The sequence below is a fragment of the Misgurnus anguillicaudatus genome, unplaced genomic scaffold, assembly GCF_027580225.2.
Source record: "Misgurnus anguillicaudatus unplaced genomic scaffold, ASM2758022v2 HiC_scaffold_33, whole genome shotgun sequence".
NCBI lineage: Eukaryota > Metazoa > Chordata > Actinopteri > Cypriniformes > Cobitidae > Misgurnus > Misgurnus anguillicaudatus.
In genome coordinates, this window is record NW_027395283.1 from 3,579,522 (window position 1) to 3,596,671 (window position 17,150).

Genomic DNA, 17,150 nt, shown 5'->3' on the forward strand with positions numbered 1-17,150 from the left:
GTGATCGATTGGTTCCGCCTTGTATGTTTAGATGAGCAGATTTACAATGAACACAATTATTTACTTAAATCGGTTATTTTTTCATTTAGAGCTTATTAAACGAACTGCATTCCGCGCGAAATTAATAAAACTACTGGTTTAAAACGCTAGAACAACTGTTTAGCAACATAATATAATGCAGTCACTGCAGCTTTCTGTGATTAATACATTAGCTGGTTATCAAACAGTCATCCAATAATGTTTCTGACCTTAGTAACGTAAAAACCACTATAGATAACTCCATAGTCCACACACGCAAATTAAATGTTATGCTGCACCAACTTTAGGATTTCTTAAATGACCGCACCTGAACAAACAATTATGTCCTAAATATGAGCGAATTGGATTCTGACCAAGCGCGTGCACTGACTTGTCTGTTGCCTTAGCGGTGACATTACATTGCTAACATTGCAACAAAGACTTAACATAAACACAGGATTTACTCAATTTTAGTAACATTAATCACCAAATTTCCAAGAAAGCCTTATCCATGGAGCTCCAGAGAACGCAATATCACTGCATCGCTTCTCTTGTTGAAGTTGTTGGCAATAAGAAATTATCGCCCCCTATTGGTTATCATCCTCATAAATGTGTGTCATTTTCACGCCTAGAGGAGGCAAAGCGTGACATCCTCTAGTGGACCAGCGTGTCTAATACACGCTTTAGCGTGATACTGGGTTGCTATATTTGCGAATGACATCAGTGACCATTGTGTCATCGCAACAGTAAGAAACACAAAAATTCCTAAAACTAAACCAAACATCATAACTAAGCGTGACTTGAAACATTTCTCAGAACAAGGATTTTTACATGATTTGAGTAACTTGGAGTGGGAACAAATTAATTTAATTCCTGACCTTGAAATAGCTTGGGATTTCTTTTATGCAAAATTTTATGCTTTAGTTAAAGAGCCCCAATTATGCTAATAAATTGGCACGTTAGCACGTTATTGCAATATCCCATAGTACATACATGTTATTAAAACTTGAACTAATGCACTGTGAGTCTTATAAATTGCTTACATACCTCACCGATTTCCCACTGTCTGAAAAACGCTCGGTTTAGTTCCTGTCTCCGCCTCCCAAAATGTCTAGTATAATCGGATTGGTCAGATGACTACTCAACTGTTATTGGTCAGCTGGGTTCGTCGTGTGTTTGAAAGGTTACGCCCCCGACTACGTGTGGGTTGACACACGGTTCTGACTGAGAGTCACGGCCTCAGAGGCAACGTAAACAAGCGTTATATTTCTCTATAAACGATGGTGTCTGTACTGCCTTACCACTTCGAGGTCGATCCAGAGAGTTCAGAAGGCCGTTACGATATAAACGATCTCCGTCAATGAATGCGATTGGATTTAACTTTTTTAGGTGTCCTTAGCTCTGCCAGAATGCTAAACGAAGACGAAAATGTGTTGCAAAAACATCCAAAAGGTAATTATAACGTACTACATAACTATATGGAAACACCAAATGTAGCACATAGAAAGTATTTGTTGAAATGATTATTAAACGATTTCACTTGGTAATTTCTACATTATTTTACTATAGTAAAATGTATTATAAGACTGCTTACATACTATATTACTGTGCAAACTATATGGAAACACCAAATGTAGCACATAGAAAGTATTTGTTGAAATGATTATTAAACGATTTCACTTGGTAATTTCTACATTATTTTACTATAGTAAACTTTATTATAAGACTGCTTACATACTATTTTATTGTGCAAACTATATGGAAACACCAAATGTAGCACAAAAAAAGTATTCATTGCAATGAATGTTAGTTCTACATTATTTTACTATGGTAAACTTTATTATGAAAGAGCTTACTTATAAGTGCTATGTTTTTACTTATTAGGTTTTAAGGAGAATGCAACAGGTTCCAGGGCCTCTTACCTGCGTGATTCATCATCCAGGTTTTGCACAAATTGTCTAAATCCCTACACACAGAACATTTATTGTACCGACTATAAGCCTTTGAGGTTCAGGACTAGAGTAAGTTTTATTACATTTTTAAACAAAATAACACTAAAGTATTATTATAGTAACAAAGTACCCAAAAGAACAAAAGATGTAACTTTAAAGAAAATATAGTAGTCAGTCAAAAGTTTTTTTTATTTATTACAAATATATATTTAAATGTTAAACAATATACAAATAAACATACTTTAGTAACCATATTGTGCTCTTCTCTCAAAAATTGTTCAATTCACTTCTTACAGCTATCTATTCAGATAAATGGCATATCAAAGCTTTGTCAGCTGGTGCTATTTAAGATGACACTTTAGGGTTATCATCCTGTCGTGTGTTGTTCTCCAGATATGCTTGGAGCTTCCTGATCGGAATGTTGGCTTCCGACGACCCCTGCACTGAAGATGGCATGCAATCACGTCCTCCTTTGAAGGTCTCTCAAACTGTGATGCCAGGTCCATTGGAATCGGGGTTTCCTTCAGCTTATCTTCAAATACCTCATCAAACACAAGCCTGATCACATCATCCACATAACTGTACAAATATTGCAGTCAATAAATCTTTTGTTTTGATAATTTATTTCCCTGCTTCATACATTAAGTTTTTAATTATGAATGTATTTGAAATAAAACATTACTGCTTACAGTATGTCAGTTGTGTGTTTTGGGAACATAGCCTTGTACTTTCCCTCTCCTGCTTTTGTTACGGCTTGGTGACGTTGTAATGGACGGCTGTAAGGTATAACCTGTAAAAATATAAATAAGCAATACATTTATTTTAAAAGTAAACACTACCGTACTTTATTTTAAGACAGTTACTAAAATACTGAAATACCTGCACAGCATTCCAATAAATGGGAAAGTCACATTTTTTGCTGCAAATCTGAAATCTCAGGCTACGGACGGCAAAGGCATCCACTGATGATGGTGAAGAAGAAGAAGAAGAAGAAGTTTTATTTATATAGCGCCTTTCCATGGCTCAAGGCCGCTTCACATAATATAATACAGTACATTAACACCTCCACCAATACAATACAACACATAAGACCATAACACAATACAAGTACATTAAATCAGATTCAACAACATTATCCATAATAACTACTGAAGAGATATGTTTTAAGTTGGGCCTTAAAGGTAGACAAGGTTGTTATTGTACGAATTGAAAGGGGTAGGGAATTCCATAGTTTGGGTGCATTTACACTAAAGGACCTACCACCTACAGTGGTCAGACGAAACCGGGGAATGGACAAAAGACCAAGCTCAGATGATCTGAGGGGCCGGGCAGGAGAATAGGGGCAAAGAAGGTCAGACAGGTATGGAGGTGCAAGACCATGTAATGCCTTAAATGTGAGAAGCAATATCTTAAAGTGAATGCGTGACGCCACAGGTAGCCAGTGAAGATCATGCAGTAGTGGTGTAATGTGAGCAGAACGCCTGGTGGAGGTGAGAACTCTTGCTGCAGAGTTTTGAACATACTGTAACCTTGCTATGAGTTTTTTAGGCAGACCAAGAAACAGTGCATTGCAATAGTCCAGACGTGATGTGATCAATGCATGGGTTAAAATTTCAGCGTCACCTAAAGTGAGAGAAGGTCGAAGACGGGCAATGTTGCGGAGGTGAAAAAATGAGTTTTTAACAACAGAAGAAATATGAGAGGCAAAAGATAGAGTGGAGTCGAATAAGACACCAAGATTACGGATGGTTGAAGAAGGCTTAACATGAACCCCATCAATATCAATGGACAGGTCCATTCTTTTGACCAAGGTAGTTGTGCCAATCACCAATATTTCAGTTTTGTTGTTATTGATTTTTAGAAAATTCAAGGACATCCAGTGCTTTATGTCCCTGATACATGCTGTGAGTGAGTCAGGCAGGGATAGCCTATCAGAGCTGGTGGTAAGATAGATTTGGATGTCATCAGCATAGCAATGAAACTGGAGTCCATGCATGCGTATGATGTCACCAAGTGGAGAGATATAAATGATAAACAAAAGTGGACCTAAAACTGATCCTTGAGGAACACCCTGTGAGACTGGAGCAATGGCAGATTTATGCCCTTGTATAGTGATATAGTATTTTCTGTCGCTGATATAGGAAATGAGCCAGGAAAGAGCTGAACCAGTGATACCGATATTAGATAGGCGGGTGATAAGTATTTCATGACAGACCGTATCAAAAGCAGAGCTTAGATCGAGAAGAATAAGAATATTTACTAACCCTGAATCCATGGACCTAAGAATATCATTAGTCACACGAAGAAGGGCTGTTTCTGTACTATGTGAGGTGCGAAAACCTGACTGAAAAGGTTCAAAAAGGCCATTTTCGCTTAAATAAGATCTTAACTGTGAAGCCACAACTTTTTCCAGAATTTTGCTTAAGAAGGGTAAATTTGAGATTGGCCTGTAGTTGTTCATGTTTAGATGGTCGAGGCCTGGTTTTTTGAGAATCGGGGTCACTGCAGCCATTTTTAATTCTGCTGGAACGATGGCCGATATTAAACTACAGTTTATTATATGTGTTATAAAAGGTTCAACCTCAGGAACACACTTCTTAAGCAAAACAGTGGGTATTGGGTCTAGCTGGCAGGATGTAGCATTAGACTTCACAATTAGATCACCTATGGCAGCAGAAGTGGTGAGAGTAAAAGCAGTGAGAGAGTTTGTAGAGGGAACTGCGTCAATCGACATCAAGCGTGCATTTGAGTCAGTTGTATAGGAGGTGTCTTTAGAAATAGAGTCAGTGATTGACTTCACCTTGTCTGAAAAGAAATGAGAAAAATTATTCGCAATCGTCTCAGAGCCAGAAATAACATGTTGTGGAGAGTTAGTGAGCCTATTGACCATAGCAAACAGAGATTTGGGTCTGCACATAGAATTTTTGATAGTGGAAGAGAAGTATGAGGATCTTGCAGCATTAAGGGCTGTACGGTACTTAAGCAAATGTTCCTTCAGAGCCAATGAGTGCACAATGAGTCCAGTTTTCCTGTACAGTCTTTCCAAACGACGTCCCATAGCTTTCATTGCTCGAAGTTCCGGGGTGAACCAGGGTGAAACATGTGTAGATGGAACCAGTCTGGTTTTAACTGGAGCATGTTTGTCAAATATTTGGGAAATTGAATTATTATAAATACTGCAAATTTCTGATGGACAGTTGGATAAAAAACAGTCTGACAAAGTAGACGACCTTATTGAATCAGAAATAACAGATGGAACCACAGAAGAGATTTTACGATAAGTGAGCATTTTTTTCATAGGCAATGTGGTTGTAGGAAAAGTAAAACTGAAATTTAGAAGTTTGTGGTCTGAAAATGCAAAATCAGTACCACTAACAAGAATATTACTTAAGCCAGATGTACATACAAGATCTAGTATATGACCCTTGGCATGAGTAGGAAAAGTTACATGTTGAGTTAGACTGAAACAATCCAAAACAGACATCAGTTCATTACAATGCACAGTGTGTTCATGTATATTAAAATCACCAAGGAAAATCACAGAAGAATAACTAGCACAGACAAGAGTAAGTAACTCACTAATCTCAGAGAAAAAGTCTGAATTGAATTTTGGAGGTCTATAGATTAAGATTACAGCCACAGAAGTTATGCCAGTCATTTTCAATGCAAGATATTCAAAAGATACAACGTCATGAAACTCAAGCCTAGATATTTTCACATTTTCACGACAAACTACAGCCAGCCCCCCACCTCTACGATGGAGCCGAGGTTGGGAGAAATGTGTGTACCCAGGTGGGGTTAAGAGGTTTAAGTTAAAAGGGTCATTTGGCACCTGCCAGGTTTCTGTCAAAAATAGTATGTCCAGATTTGTGTCCGTGATAATGTCATTTAGCACCAATGCTTTATCCGTTAAAGAGCGAGTGTTCAGTAGTGCACATCGCATTTCTGATGACGAAATTTTGGCACGTCCAAGGGCGGAGTCGATGCATACTGATCTCAGATTTTCGAAGTTTATCATACAGTTTTCCTGTTGTAGTTTTCTAGTTGCGCAGGTGTTGGAAGAGATAACCGGAATATTATTTGAAGACGAGCAGTGATACGTCCAAAGTTTCTTTCGTGAACGGTGTATGTAACGAGGTCGGCGTAAAATTCCAAGCAGCTCACACCATTTATAAGTATCCGAAGGCAAGCGTGTAGAACTTTTTAATGTTCTGAGTTGGGCAGAAGAGAATTGCAGAGCCATCTCTGGTGACTTTAACGTTACTTTATTAACGTCAGCCAGAAACAACAAAAAAAGACCAATGAGCAAAACATGTATATTAATACGTGTCGACATGACCAAAATCCGGTGGGACCCACACAACAACTTATCAGTTTAACTGACGTTAGCCAGAACCATATCAACTCTACAATCCACACAAACCACGGACGGGACGGCTACCCGAACATACCGAGGAATGACACAACAAATTGATAAAGAGAGTAAATACTCACAGTATCAGATGTCGCAAGGATATGCAAAGGAATGGAGAGGGCTCGCAGCCGATCAGCGTGACAGGATCCCAAAGACAACAGGTCAGTCAAACAGTTCTTATTGAGTGAAAACAGTCCAGAAAATAGTCCATTTATGTAGACTCGCAGTAGAAGCATATCCAAAAAAAGAAATTATATCCAGTAGGAAAATGTCCAGAAACGAATCAGCCGACAAACAAACAAAACAAAACAAAACAACAACAAACCGACGAGTAACCAGCGTGAAGCGGCAGCACAAGCGCGCCAGCGTTCTCACACCGGAAGTGAGGTGATTGAAACATTGTGAAATGATGCTACTGCCTGGGTTCCTATGATTATGCAGAGAAAAAAACTTTGTCATCATCAGTTATACATTTAAGACTGGTAGTGGTTTCACTAGCTAAATACATCATATGTGTTACACACCTTTGCTCCTCATATGCCAGTCTGACTCCTTGTACTGTGTGTAATGATGTTGCATGTTTGCATACAGTGTAGAAGGATGTGTCCAGCTGCGAATCTAGGATATACACAAATAAAACAAACATGTATTCAGTCAAAAAGACATATTATAACAATAGAGTACAACGATTATAAATCGTTAGACTATTCATTAAAACGTTAATGTATTACATGGCCCAACATTAGCAACACACATTACGTGTTTACTTCGTTTCAAAATCTAAGAAAGCTTCAAGTAAAAACAACAGTAAAATACATATAACGTTAAACAAATCATCTGTACTTTGAGTTTCTTGAGTTTTATCATGAGAACAAACTTTACAGGTAACAGTTTAGCTGGAACAGCTTAGCAAGTTTGTAAACATGTCTAAATAAACATCGATAAAAACGATAGTCTGCATAATTCAACATACACGTGTGTAAATATGGTACGAAATATGTTTATGAAATACATTATTACAACACAAAACAATTAGCTTGCAAGCTTAGCTCTAAGTTACATATAGATCTATATCTGAGCTCTACAAGCACATAATGTTAAGCTCCGGTTACCGGTAACGTAACTTACAGTAAAGGCAAATAATAAACATGAATACTTACAGCCTGTGATCCAGAAGTGCACGGTAATCCAACTTTCAGGAGGAGACGTCGCGCAGCTTCGGTTCATGAGAAGCAGTTATTGTGAAAACTCCGTGAACAACTTCTGACTGGATTTTTCCGGAACCGTATTAAACATGATGTCCTCTGTTTAAGTCCATAAAGTGCTATTTTGCCCTTGCATCTAAAGAGACAGCGTCTACTTGAGAGATTTAATCGCTTAAATGATGAAACAAGAGTTTGCAAACAGGGTCAAAGCAGGGACTCCCAACCTCCGCCATTTTAGCTCTCTTCTGACTCAGCGCTCTCCACCCCCGTCTTTGAGGGCGTACCCAAGCCAAGCAGAGAGGGCTGAACTATGATAATGTTGGTCTTATCTACGTCACCAATCCCAGGAAGTAAACTGTTGCCTACAATCCGAGTGTTTTTTGTAGTCCTCGAACGTTAGAGACGATAACTCGCGCCATCGTTTTCTTTGAGGTATGTACTTTTTGAATATCGTTAGCATGTACTAATACACACTTACACACAAAAGGATGTTTAAAAACGTGTATCTCATAATAGGTGCTCTTTAACAAACATGCTCCTTTTAAAAGGTACAGGGTCAAGGGTCGACATAATGCATGGTTTTCCCATCCTTTATCAAATATGCTTCATGAGCGTAACCTAGCATGGGCAAAAGCTAGAAAAACCGATCTAAATTCAGACTGGCTTGATTTTAGGAGACTGCGTAACACATGCACAGTTGCAGTCAGGAAAGCTAAAGCTGAGCATTTCCTTACACAAACAACCAATAATTTAAACAATCCAGCAAAATTTTGGAAAAGTCTTAAATCATTAACTAAAAATAGTACAGGTATCGAACTTCCATCATGTATTAATAAGGGCTCTGATGTAATCATTGATTAAGTAAATATGCTTAATTGTTTTAATGAACACTTCATAGCTTCTGGTTTTTTGTTTGATTCAGTTAATGGTGCTCATGTGAACCCTTTGACTGTTCAGTCAGAGAGCTTACTGTCTAGTCATTCTTTCAACTTTTCACCAATTGCCATCTCTGAAGTGTGCAAAGCCCTTAAATCTTTAGATACTTCGAAATCGGCAGGTCCTGATAATTTAGAACCCTACTTTTTAAAGCTAGCAGCTGATTTTATTGCCCCACCTCTGTCTTATATTTTTAACCTTTCTCTTGTCTTAAATGAAATTCCACCTATATGGAAATCAGCTTTTGTCCTTCCCCTGTTCAAAGGTGGAGATCCCACACACCCAAATAATTACCGACCTATTTTCAAGCTGTCAGTCTTGGCCAAAGTCCTTGAAACATTTGTCAATAATCAATTGAAAGAATTCTTGTCTTTCAATAACATCCTGTCTGATTTTCAATCTGGCTTTAGAAAACAACATAGTACAACTACAGCAGCCTTAAAGGTTTTAAACGATTTTATTGAATCTGTTGATAATAAGAAACATTGTGCAGCTTTATTTATCGACCTATCAAAAGCATTTGATACTGTGGATCATACTTTACTGCTACAAAGACTTATAGATATTGGACTATCTAAACGTACAATCGGCTGGTTTAATAACTATCTTTTAAACAGAACTCAATGTGTACAGGCAGAAGGATTCATCTCAGGTTCGCTCAATGTTACTAAAGGAGTACCACAGGGGTCAGTCCTTGGACCACTTTTATTTACCATATATATAAACAATATTGCTCAGAATGTTCATAATGTACAGTGTCATTACTATGCAGATGATACAGTTATTTATAGTTCAGCATCCACACCCAATCAGGCTCTTTCGGAGTTACAGCTTGCATTTGATATCGTTCAGCGTAATTTATTTGAATTAAAATTAGTTTTAAATGTTGATAAAACAAAGTTTATGTTGTTTTCTAAATCCAAACAAATCTCAAAGAATAATCTTCGGCCTATTACTACGTCTCAAGGTTCAGAAATTGAGTTTGTGTCTCAGTATAGGTATCTGGGGATTTTAATCGATGACGCTCTCTCTTTTAGCCCTCATGTTGAACAATTGGTGAAAAGATTGAAAGTGAAATTGGGTTTTTATTTTAGAATTAAATCCTGTTTTTCCTTTGAGGCAAAAAAGAGGCTTGTTGAAGCGACGTTTATGTCTGTACTGGATTACGGTGATGTTATATATATGCATGCATCTTTACAGTGTTTACATGCTATTGATACTGTTTATCATGGTGCATTGAGGTTCATAACAAATCTCAAAACCCTCACTCATCACTGCGTGTTGTATGCTCGGGTTGGCTGGTCTGCGTTGTCCGACAGAAGACAAGAACACTGGCATGTTTTCATATATAAATCTATCCTGGGTTTACTTCCGTCTTATCTTTGTACATATATTTGTAAAATGTATGCTTGTAGCTATAGCCTCCGGTCACAAGAAATATTTTTACTGTCCGTTCCAGTGGTACGTACTGAATGTGGGAAAAAGGCATTTAAGTTTGCTGCTCCTTCTGCCTGGAATTGCTTGCAAAGTATTTTAAATCTGAGGACACTGGTTTCATTGGATAATTTTAAAAAACTTTTAAATAAATTGGAAAAAGAAACATCGGGCTGTAGATGTTTTAACTAGTTTTATATTGATAGTGGAATTTTGATGTGTGTGTATATGTGTATGTATTGTTGATGTTTTTTGTTCATACTCAAATGTACTTGTATCTGTTAATCTTGGCCAGGACGCTCTTGCAAAAGAGATTTTTAATCTCAATGTGCTTTCTTTCCTGGTAAAATAAAGGTTTAATAATAATAATAATAATAATAATGAAATTTCGCCATGTATACAAATACTAGGAAATTGGTTCGGTATTCTCCATGCAGGCAACACACAGTACAACATACAACATGCAAATGAATTTAAGTTAAGAGTCATTTAGAAGGGCTATTGCATGGGGGAAAAAACTGTAGCGATGGCGTGATGTTTTGGGCAAAATAGCCCTATACCGCTTTCCCGAGGGTAGAAGATTAAACAGACTGTTGGCAGGATGAGAGGGGTCGGCCGCAATCTTCACAGCTCTGTTAATGGACCCAGAGCTATGCAGGTCCATAATAGAGGGCAGGGGACAGCCAATAATCCTCTCTGCTGCCTGGATGACTCTTTGTAGTCTGGCCTTTGCGCGGGCTGACGCAGAGGCAAACCAGACCGTAAGGGAGGAAGTTAGCACACTCTCAATGAATGCTCTGTAGAATTGTACCATGATGGAGGTGCTAAGCAGTAGTCATTTTAGGCGGCGAAGAAAGAACAGACGCTGCTGGCCCTTCTTCACTAGTTGGGAGATATTAAACCAGTCATAAACCAGTGTTATCAGTGTGAGGTGTAATTGTGTTTTCAGTCTGTGTTGATTTTGTGTTGTGATGTCACTATTGTGTCTTCTTATTCACCATCAAATCCTGAAGAAACAGAAAGACAATCAGATATGAGATCATCATCAGTGTCAGATGAAGAGATAGAAAAACAAACTATTAGTGCTGTCAGTCAGTGATAGAAATGAAATCTTCAACATAATAAACATGTCAACAATCTGTTTATCACATACACATGAGCTACAACAATACAAAAACACATTTCATCTATTTCCTCTGAATATTTGATGTCAATGTAAGAGATGAATGTATTGATATGTATGTAGTATAATATAATGACACACTGACAGTTTTATGAGTTCACACACAAACAGTAAGAAAATGAAGGTGATGCTTTATTTGAAAAGTCCTGGAGGTTGACAGTCGTGTAAATAAAGAGAAACAGCATCAATGTCAAAGCTCGACAGAGAGTTGTGTGAAGTGTCCATCAGATTTTAAGAGTTGACTTTCTCTTCTTTTTTCTAATCTTCATCTGTATCATTTATCATCTGTACACTGTGTTTATCTGTTGTGTATATATTGTGTTTGTGTTGTTATTTCTGTCTGTATTCTGATGATTTGATAAATAATGCTTAAAACATGAAATAAAAACCAATTTGCTATAAAAAGAGTTTAAGATGAACATCTAGTCAAGTGTGCATAACTATAGAGGTGTCGGCCTATCAAACAAACCCCATTAACAAACATCATATATAATGTGTAAGAAGAGTAAGATCACAGTATTAAATCCTGGAGTGAACAAACTCAACATCACAGTTAGTAAACAGACTCAGACATTGGATTGAATTCTTATTGTGTTGATCTGAGAAAGCATCAAGTGTTGTTCATGTACACTTCATATTTTCTGTTTGTTGGGTTTAAAGGATACACAGCCTATAACAGCAGCAGATCAATTTACATTTATTTCTAATATTTATATTCTAGGATTTAAATTACACTGCATGAATTTACTTTAAACATTTATTTAAATGAGCTCTACTCACCGTACTGTCTCTAGTTTATAATGTGGATCATCTTTTAGATCAGAGATCAGCTCCACTCCTAAATCTCTTAGATTATTATAAGTCAGATCCAGTTCTCTCAGGTGTGATGGGTTTGATCTCAGAGCTGAAGTCAGAGCAACACAACCTTTATCTGTGATACCACACTGACTCAACCTGTAGAGAACAGAGACTTTATGTGAATTATGCAAAACTAACAAGTTTGTCCACAAATCTCTAACCTCCATCTCTTCATGTAATGTTCCTCTTTCAATCCCTCAGTAACTGAGACACTGTGTTTAAATGTCAAATAAATCCATCACACAGCTGACTATTAGTGTTAGATGTCCTAAACCACATGAACATTTCTTCATAAATCTGTATTGAGTTCATGACTCACACTTGTAATTCTCATCAGGTATTTGAAGTAAAAATCTTCCTCTATTACAGGAGGAATATCAGCTGCTGGAGATAACATAACTCTGATCTTACATTTAAAGATGTTACAGTGTTTAAAGATCAATTTCACTCAATCTATAAAAACATTATTAATGTGTGTGTCAGTGTCAATGATGGATCAATGTTTTTAATCATCTTTATAAAAACAACACGAAAAACTCTTCATACACAATAATATCAGCAAAGATTTCATCAAAGAAACACCAAACTACATTTTCTGACATTTTAACAGAGGAGTTTTGTTGCACGTTGTGAAGGAAATTGAAATGAATCATAACTGATTATAACTAACATGTCTTTTCCTTACAGGTTTGAACATTTGTACTGTATGCTTTTGACAATAAAATGTGTTGAAATAGAGGAAGTACGTGTGGTTAAATGATTTCAATTTAAAACCCCATGACTTTTTAAAGCTGAGGTCATCAAGAAAGTGAAATTTGGTTTTGTCTGCATGGTAACAGAGAGGAGTTTCTGAATTGCAGATATGAAGAATAAATCATATTAGAGATAAATGGGTCCGTGTACGTTTTGATAGTTTGTTTTTTCGTTTAAACCAAAAAACGAAATAACGAGAAACCACATGTTTTTCGTTTGTCGTTTCAAACAAAAAAACAAAAACCGGTAAAAAGAGAGCCGTTCTTCCGCTTTTGGTTTCTGAATCCAAAAACGAAAAACGACTAAACCAAATTCAAATAACAGTCCGATTTTGGTTTTTGGAAATTCCTTTTTTCATTTCTCCGTTTGAAGATCTACATTAAAAGAAAGACAGGTTGGTCACGTGACCCGGAAGTTATATTAAATACAGCCTATCAAAATAATAGCCAAGGTTTTAATTAGAACGGTCATAATGCAGCACTAACGTTACACCAGAGTAACTTTAGAAGAAAAAAAATCAATAAATAAATAGGCTTATATAAACCTGGACCGAAAGAAATATGTTAGCAACAGTTTATTTAATATCGTGCCTACATCCACGTACACATCGTCACGTTTAATGAGCGCATTGTTTGGTTCAATACAGTACTAAGAACTTATTGTGTGTGCAGAGTTGTTACTGTTAGCGCTATATTATGTAATTAAATTAATATTTAATGTTGTTTCCACCATATGGACCAAACTGTTACCCCTTTCTACCAGCAGGTGGCAGTATTTAAACGACTGACTGTATTGTGCCTTTGGTAACTGTTTTAAATCAAGTTTACTGATACAGATGTATTTATTGATGTTCATTTCATTTTTTTTATATTATTTGCAACCTAGTTATCATCATCGTCTGCATGCCCTTCTGTTTTAACCTGATCCTAACACTATCATCTCCCTGCTGAAAAAAAACTGCATAGACCAGCATAATTCCCATGCTGGTATGTTGCTGGTTTACCTGGTGGTCTCCAGCTAACATCAGAAATGTCCTAATGTAGGCCATTTAGTCAAAACAATGATTTACCAGTGTGAATCTTTCTTTTCTATACACATTCCAGTGTGTATAACATACAACACTCCCATTGTGTCACGCAAGTGTAGATAATCCATACAAGTTTTAAACATTTATTCAACATATATAGCACAGACATGCTTTCAAAGACATTGCATGTGCAATCTATGGTTGCAGAACATTTACAGTTAAGCCCTAAAGTTAGAACATTTTACAAGGTCCTAAAAAGAAAGTCCAAAAACATAATTGCATTACTAAAAACAAGCTGTCCATGCTGAGTAAAGCAGCAATAATTGCAACAAAATGTTTCCAGTAACTTTTGAGCAATCCTGCTTATTGGCTTGGATGAATATTTGCCCATTGCTCTGTACAGAACAGCTTTAGCACCAATATTGGTGGGTTTCCTCACATGAGCTGCTTGCTTCCTCATCCTTCCCCAACATTTCAATAATTTTAAGGTCAGAACTTTTGACTTGGCATTTCCAAAACATTCACTTTATTCTTCTTTAAAGTAGGTGGGTAGATTTATTTTGTCATAATGTAACAGGTTATATAATATAAAGTATTAATTGAGTTTGTAACTTGCTTTTGCTATAGCAGACAATATACATTAATATAGAAGCAATTATAATAAACAGAAATAAATTATAATCAGTGGAGGAGTGCTAAGGATGAACTAGAGTTTACCAGTCCGATAACTTGGGGGGGGGGGAGAGCTGCTGTACAGTCTGGCAGCAGAAACTTCTATTGTTTCCAGAAGGCAGCAGGGTGAACAGGTTGTGGCTGGGCGGGTACTGTCCTTTAGTATCCTTTGGGGTCTGCGTAAAATTAACCATGGTTTTACTAGAAGTAAAACAGTAGTGAAAAAAGTAGTAAAAAAACAGTTAAATCATAGTAAGTGTAGTAAACTCATGGTTTTGATTATAGTAATCAATACACCAAAAAAAATAAACATATGGTTGATTTTTGTAAGGCACCGCACCCCACAACATCACTGATGCTCGGGAGATGGGTACTAATGATCTTCTGAGCAGTTTTAATTTCCCTGAGTAGAGTAGGAGGGGTGAGAATATGGGGGGGGGGGGGGGGGGGTGTTGTATAGACAATGATGTGAAATTGAAAACGGGGGGTGTATCATCACCAACCTCTTCTGCATGGTTTGCTGTCTTCTCTGGTCCTGTAGACCAGTGGTTCTCAATGTTATTCCTGGATCCCACTGCTCTGCACATTTTGTATGTCTCCCTTATTTAACACACATGATTCAAATCATAAACTCATTAGCAGAGATCTCCATGAACTGTATATAGAAGCAATTATACTAAACAGAATTATAAGCCTTAGGACTTCACGGTAAATGTTCTGCAACCATATATTGCACATGCAATGTCTTTGAAAGCATGTCTGTGCTATTATGTTGAATAAATGTTTAAGACCTTTATGGCTTATCTTCACTTGCGTGACACAATGGGAGTGTTGTATGTTATACACACTGGAATGTGTATAGAGAAGAAAGATTCACACAGTATAGCACACTGGTAAATCATTGTTTTGACTAAATGGCCTACATTAGGACATTTCTGATTTCAACATACCAGCATGGAGATGATAGCAGTGTTAGAATCAGGTTAAAACAGAAGGGCATGTAGACGATGATGATAACTAGGTTGCAAATAAAATAAAAAATTAAATGAACATCAATAAATACATCTGTATCAGTAAACTTGATTTAAAACAGTTACCAAAGGCACAATACAGTCAGTCGTTTAAATACTGCCACCTGCTGGTAGAAAGGGGTAACAGTTTGGTCCATACGGTGGAAACAACATTAAATATTAATTTAATTACATTATATAGCGCTAACAGTAACAACTCTGCACACACAATAAGTTCTTAGTACTGTATTGAACCAAACAATGCGCTCATTAAACGTGACGATGTGTACGTGGATGTAGGCACGATATTAAATAAACTGTTGCTAACATATTTCTTTCGGTCCAGGTTTATATAAGCCTATTTATTTATTGATTTTTTTTCTTCTAACGTTACTCTGGTGTAACGTTAGTGCTGCATTATGACCGTTTTAATTAAAACCTTGGCTATTATTTTGATAGGCTGTATTTAATATAACTTCCGGGTCACGTGACCAACCTGTCTTTCTTTTAATGTAGATCTTCAAACGGAGAAATGAAAAAAGGAATTTCCAAAAACCAAAATCGGACTGTTATTTGAATTTGGTTTAGTCGTTTTTCGTTTTTGGATTCAGAAACAAAAAACGGAAGAACGGCTCTCTTTTACCGGTTTTTGTTTTTTTTTGTTTGAAACAACAAACGAAAAACATGTGGTTTCTCGTTATTTCGTTTTTTGGTTTAAACGAAAAAACAAACTATCAAAACGTACACGGACCTAAATGATGTGACTTTGTCCTGTATCTATCTTATATAAACTCTTGTATTCTTTCTGATGAGGAGGATTCAGCCGTGATTAAATCATATTCAAAGACATTGACTGGAGTCTGTCAGGTTGAACACATGATCTTATTTCCTGAAGTGTTTGTGTTCATAATGGACAAGATTTTGTGTGACTCTTGAGTGTTTGTCTTCTGTGGACACCCGGTGAGGATAAATGTCTTGTGTGTGTTGTCTATAGATGCACCGGTTATGTAACTTAAGTCAGTCAGCCGTGTAGGGGAAATCTAAACATCATTCATTTTAATTATAGGAGAATGACATTAAATTTTAAGCTTTATCATTGTTTTTATCTTCACAGGTTGTGTTGTGGTAAAACATTGCAATACTTTGATGATGTATCAATGTCTCATAATTATTCATGAGACTGCTGATATATCTGCTTACTGATCAGATCCTTTACAGTTTAGTGTGTGTTTTTCATACAGTTTATGTTTAACTGAACCTCAGTACATGTGTGACTACCAGAGAGATGATCTTACTTCAGTATCTCCAGTTTACAGTCAGGATTCTTTAGTACATCAGAGATCAGCTTCACTCCTGAATCTCTTAGATTATTATAAGACAGATCCAGATCTCTCAGGTGTGATGGGTTTGATCTCAGAGCTGAAGTCAGAGCAACACAACCTTCATCTGTGATATTACACCTCATCAACCTGTAGAGAAGAGAGACAAACAGTTTATTCACACACAGATCAAATCTACAGTGAGTTGAATTTGTTTCTCTTCCTGTCATCATTTAGTGTTTATGGACAATTTTATTTTAGTTTCATTTATGTGTGTTTGTGTTTTACTGAAACACATCAGTGAGATTTACAAGGAAATTAACTTCATCAGTTTATTTTTTATACAGTAATGAAATCAGATTTCTTTCA

General features: G+C 36.7%; 4 long non-coding RNA genes across 4 annotated transcripts; 1 reads left to right on the plus strand and 3 right to left on the minus strand.

The window, feature by feature from the left end:
* The first annotated feature begins 943 nt into the window (after positions 1-943).
* Positions 944-2,663, plus strand: LOC129449282 (uncharacterized). Its single transcript, XR_012368668.1, has 3 exons — positions 944-1,470; positions 1,903-2,039; positions 2,364-2,663. It is a non-coding gene; the product is annotated as an uncharacterized lncRNA (long non-coding RNA).
* Positions 2,136-2,945, minus strand: LOC141363186 (uncharacterized). Its single transcript, XR_012368671.1, has 3 exons — positions 2,850-2,945; positions 2,660-2,760; positions 2,136-2,549 (listed from the first exon to the last, which is right to left on the minus strand). It is a non-coding gene; the product is annotated as an uncharacterized lncRNA (long non-coding RNA).
* Positions 2,946-6,769: 3,824 nt separating this feature from the next.
* Positions 6,770-8,013, minus strand: LOC141363185 (uncharacterized). The gene is made up of 3 exons (XR_012368669.1): positions 7,545-8,013; positions 6,909-7,002; positions 6,770-6,811 (listed from the first exon to the last, which is right to left on the minus strand). It is a non-coding gene; the product is annotated as an uncharacterized lncRNA (long non-coding RNA).
* A 5,896-nt stretch (positions 8,014-13,909) lies between these two features.
* LOC129443273 (uncharacterized) lies at positions 13,910-16,210 on the minus strand. The gene is made up of 2 exons (XR_012368681.1): positions 14,956-16,210; positions 13,910-14,628 (listed from the first exon to the last, which is right to left on the minus strand). It is a non-coding gene; the product is annotated as an uncharacterized lncRNA (long non-coding RNA).
* Positions 16,211-17,150: the final 940 nt, after the last annotated feature.